Below are 6000 nucleotides of genomic sequence, written 5' to 3'. Positions count from 1 at the left end.
CAAGAGGCACGGAACCTAGGAATAGCAAAACAATGGCAGAGAAAGAGCAATCAAAAATTCACATTACCGGCATATGCAGTTAGCGAAGGCAAACAAGGCAAAAAAGGAAGACAGTACTAGAAAAGGTAATGAACAAAAAGTCTTTGAATAAAACGCGTGTCAATATCCTCGGACCCTAGTTGCACGGCCTCTTGCACGACCTCCTCTGCTTCGCCCTCGACCCCGGACCTGTCCTCGAGCTGACGATGCGGTACTTGTCTCTGGAGTGTAGTCCTCATCAGAGTCAACAATGCTTTCATCATGTAAACTCTTACATGCAGAACACCATATATGTTATGAATCTTACACGAAATTCATCTTCATCACAGTGTAAATGATGGTAATGGAAAAACGTGTATCATGCAACCTGTTTTTAGCTTTGCCTTATAGATAACTAGCTCGTTAGCGAATCAAAAAATATATATTTTAAACTTTACCAATATCAATATGCTAGCTTGATAGTGAGTACTAAAATACATCTTATTTGTTTATCTTCATAATGATAAAGTTAGATTTTTTTTATTACATGTGATTCTGACATGATGTCACTACATGCACTGCGCTCCTTCCTCTCCGCTCATCTCAGGTAAATAATGCGTCTTCAGCTCAGCGGTCGGCGTCGCACGTTCATGTGTTTTGGGGGCGTGGCTTTGGAAGGAGCCCAGAAGGGAGGGGGTGGAGTGAATGGAAATAATGAGCTGTCTTTAAAACAGTCGTGAGAGGTCTACAGACACTCGATTTTTATACTTTCTTTTTCAGAGTACTTACATTTTAATTATGTTTTGATATATAAATAAAGTTTAAACAAATTTGGAAAATAAGTTTTTTATAAAAATCCTACCTACCTTTAAGGGAGGCACTGACAACAAAATAAGTCAGGTAAACTTTATTTTAATATAAAGTTAAATAATAGTTTATGATGGAGTAAAAATGGTAATTGAAGGAATATAATTACAAATAACAGACAATGAAGAAAATGGGAGATAAACTATTAACAATAAACTTGTTAACAATGCAAAGAGTAACAACTTTAGAAACGGGAAAAGATGTCCCGTAAGGACTCTCTCGGCTGTCCACGCCTCCATATGAGAGTTTTACAACAGAGTCAGGGTGAGTTAGAGTCCAATACCTCTGATACACAACACAGAAAGTGAAAGCAGGTAATCAAATAATATTATGTTAAATGTAACAAATATATACTTTTAATATTGAATGATTAGTCAGAGGTTAATGTAGTAAAAACAGAGGAATGCTATTAAGAGGAAAACAATAAAAATAATAATAAATAAAAATAAAAAATTGTGCCTACAGAAATTTTACTTACAGAGATATAAAGTTAGCCAGTCTAAAATTGGAACCCATTTACTGAGGGTTTAAGTAGAAAAGTGACAAAAACTTTAGAACAAGTAATAGTGTCATTAAAAACAAAAATTAGTTTCTGAAGCGAGACTTAGGTACCGTAAGAAGTCAGTAAGAACTTCAAAAGACAAGAGGGCGTTAATATTGGTAAAGAGAAGCTTCAAAGTCCAGAAGAAGAGATGGAAAAAGACACTGGGACTTTGAATATGCTAGTCTGACTTTTAACCCAAAATTCAATGAAGAATAGTTTATAAGCTGGAATATTAGACTTAAATCATGTCAGGTCATACTGCAAACATAAGTAAACAGGTAGGAGTTAAAAATTACATAACCATATAGTGACTATGCTGACAGGAGGTTAAAGCATTAGAAAATGCATATAAGTGAGCCGAGATTTCGAAACGTGTATCTGTCTCAGATATAAAGACAAATATAATGACCGATTACTAAGAGAGATATTCCTAGTAATACCTAAATAATATGTATGATACAAAGTAATAAATAAATATGTAAATTACATACGTGGACAAACAAACAAACATAAATAGAATATTTCCTATTTTATAGGCTACTTTAGTCTTGAACAAAATTTTAAATAATGACTACAGCAGAGAAAATGATAAATACTTCAGTAACTTAGAACAGGGCTTGGTACGCTGATAAAGGTTAAAAAATGGAGATGTGACCGAGACTGAACTGCAGGTTTTCTACAGGAAAACTTTGCTACTCTAAGATAAGAAAATATTATTTATTTAAAAATATGGAATTAAGGGCTAGCAGCAAGAAATTGTTAATTAATTTATTAAAATAACAAGATAAGGCAAGGCAAAGCAAGTGTATTTATATAGCACATTTCATACACAATGGTAATTCAAAGTGCTTTACATAGAAGAAAATAAAATAATCAAAAGAAATAAGAATAAATATTACAGTTTAGACAAAAATAAAATAAAATAAAATACTGTACAAACAGTCGGACGAACAGATAAGCAAGAAGGATGAGCTATAATTAGTAAAAAGTGAATTGTAACTATACATGAAGTATGGATTTTTATACAGAAATTTATACAAAAACTTATATTGTAAACTTCTTAGATTAGGAGAGCTGTTAAAAATAGTAAATTTAAAGAGTATTATTAAATGGAATGTTTAAGTTAGCGACAAGATACAATGTTTTGGACTGGAGGAAAAAGTCTGATAGATGTTTTATTAACATCTGAGAAACTAAGAATAACAGATTGAAAATTTGTTTGTTTTTTTGTTTGTTTTTTTTTTAATACTATTATACTAATGGCAGAAGGTTTTAAAGGAGTTGAAATGCCTATCATTCCAGCCGCTCAAGATAGCTAAGGAAACACCCTGGACAGTGAAATTTGGATTTAATAAATTGAGGACTCAATAAAGCAAAAACTGTTTAAAAGCTGTAGAAGTTGTGTTAAAATTGCCTAGGAAGTCAAGTTTGAGGATTTAATGTTTAACGAGTTTGAGTTTAAGAGTTTTAGATTTTGGAATTTTAAGTGGTTTATACGCATAAAATACATAGCTTAAAGGGTTACATTAAAACATGTTATTGCTAGCAAATGATGAAGCATATTTACATATTTACAATAAAAAAAATAAACAAATTGATTAAACTAAACAGGAATAAGCTGAAATGTTAGTGCAATTAAAGCAGCCATGTGAAAGACGTCGAGTTCTATAGAGAAAAACAAAAAATGTGTTGTAGTTTGTGCCGAATGTGTGAATATAAAACCAGCTTTACCCAAGTATTAATAATAATACATTTATTTTATATAGCACCTTTAAAAGTTGCTTTCTCAAAGCGCTTTACAGGCAAACACAAGAGTGAAAACTACACATTTTAAATACAAATATAAACAAATAAAATGGAAAATCAAGTAAATCCTAAAATAAAATGTTTTAAGAAGAGATTTAAGTCACTAAAGTGTTGCTTCACTGTTGCTGTATTGTCAGTAACTTTACCCTAAGTATCTAGTGCAATTATAACTAGACTAATGAGATAAAAACATTAGGGCATTTGAATATTGATATTGATAAAATATGATATCAATTAATAAAAATAAAATAAAAATAAAAACATACCTTGCTTCTGAGAAAAAAGATTAGCAGTTCTGTGCAAAAGGTATTCCAAGTTGGAATTTTTGACCGAGGTCAAAAGATATGCTTCATTGACAAACAACTACAGTTAGAGAGCCTCAAATGTGGAAACACTGCAGTGAGGAAGAAAAATAAAAAATAAATAAAAGCAAAACATTATAATAAAAGCACGATTGATATATTATGTTGTAACAACTATTAATAGCCAGATAAAAAGTCATAAAAAAGGAAAGAGGTTTCTTAAAAAAGTACAATTGTTTGTAAAACTATATGCACTGAAGACTGAAGATTTCAGTTTGAAGTCCGAAAGAGAAGCATGTTAGGGGGAGTGATTTTTCTCCTGGTACAGCCTAGCACGCAGAGCTCACGGGAGTAGCTCAAGGTCGCTCAACAGCATTTTTGCCAGACAAACCCAGCAATACATGGAGAAACAGGGTCTGATTTAAACTGTTTTGAAAAACGGGAAAATAGACTGCAAGGTAAACTAACTGATTTAGCTCTAAAACTTTAAAAAATGGTGGGGGGACTTAACCTCTTGTATAGACTAAGCCTTTTTCTGAACCTTTTAGTCCAACCAGACAATTTTAAAGAAAACACAGTGATATGATATTAATACAGTACAGCTGATAAGATAGCTTGACTTAAAGAAAAGTAGAGAAACAGAAACAGAATGTATAATATATAACAGATATTGGACCAAATTTAACAGCTTAGTGAGAATTTAATCTTTGAAGTTTTGACTGGTAACAAGATACATGTTCCTAAATGGGGACAGACATTATAATATTACTATTGTTTGTTTAAGATATAATACTATTGCATATGTTCAAGATATGCAACAATTATAATGCAGTTATTTAAAAGTCAAATATGGAGGTTAAATATAGTAAACAAGAAATAAGATATTAAAATAATTAAGTGGGTTACATATTATAGTAGTTCATGGATTTTTAGGAAGTCCTATCGACTGGCGTTGCATGAGTGCACTCCCAATGCTGGGTCGCACAAGGAAAGGAATTTGTTGTTAACCCCAATGCCAAACAGATATGTGGATGATCCACTGTGATGACCCCTATAACGGGAGAAGCCGGAAGAAACATAGAGAGAGAAAAAGTGGATGGATCGTCGGAATGAATTTAGAAAATAATAATAATAATAATAATCATGATAAAATAATAATGTACATAACAAAAGTAAATGTATAATTATTACTACGGTGGAAGAGATAGTGACTGCTTTAGACTGAGCAAATAGTTTTAGGATATTTAGAACAAAGACAAGGTTTGAATATTGATTAACTGAAATTAGTTCTAATATAAATATTAAGATATGCAGCAGAGTGATCAAAATGCAAGAACAGCTGTTAATAGCCTACTAATAAAAGTTGCAGGCAAGATGTGATAAATGAAATTAATATTTTTCATTTTACAGCTATTTAACAAACTGAAAATCAACAAGTACTGCATGCAAAGTGACTGTAAGAAATGTCTGAATAAGCTTACATGGAGATTAGCCATTTACAGATGTAAAAATAATAATAAACGTGAGGATAGTTGATTAAGAAACTTGGAGTTATTAGAACATTTCCTCTGATTTAAAAGGAATTTGATCCTTGCTATAAAAAACAAGGTGACAAATGAAATTGAAATTAACAATAAAAGTTTGATTAAGATAAAGAAAAGCTTCTTAAGTTAGAGATAAGTAAAGAGGTATTATCAGGGTTGAGGTTAATTTAATGATAAATTTAAAAAGACGATTGTCAACAAACAATGAAAGAACCTATTGTGTTGTTGTCTGCCAGGAATGTAGGATGAGTTATCCTCAAAGTAATAATAAATGACCCAGTGACTATCGGCGAGCACATGGATGCATAGGACTGTTTATGTTACTGGGTTGCAGTGGACTAAATGTGATGAATGTTTGAAAGACATTAACCAAAGTAATTTGCTGGTATATATGGTAGGCAATAGGCATAGAATTTGGGGCATGGACCTTTGGTAATTTAACCATTTAAGGCAAAATTATGGAACAAAGGTGTACGAAGAAATCAGACTTGGAAACAGCTGGGTATTTCTAGCGTCGTAAATATGGTCATAATGTATTGAGATAAATACAAATGACGTACAAAGCAAGTGGCTGCTGGTTTTGTCCCAGGAGACTTGGGAGAAAACTAGAGAGCCTAAAATCTTGCTTTGAAGAAAGCAAAATATTCCAACCAAAGTGAGAAATGGTTAATGGAAAAAATTGCTAAAAGCTATTTACAATATAGCGTAAGAATTTATCACAATAAAAAATCTACCCAAAAAGGGGGAATGTGATTAAATGCATAATATATTTAAAAAATATATATATAAATAAAAAAGTCCCAATGACATGATTGAAAGGCAGAGCTGATCCTGTGTGCCAGTGAACTTCTGGAAGGGGGAGAGCCTGCTAGCAGAGGTTCACTCAGCACGACAGGCTGGTCCTCAAGGAAATACTGAA

The sequence above is a fragment of the Abramis brama genome (genome assembly GCF_963993115.1).
Source record: "Abramis brama genome assembly, chromosome: 23".
NCBI lineage: Eukaryota > Metazoa > Chordata > Actinopteri > Cypriniformes > Leuciscidae > Abramis > Abramis brama.
The sequence above is the reverse complement of the archived record's forward strand: the minus strand, read 5'-3'. Positions refer to the sequence as shown.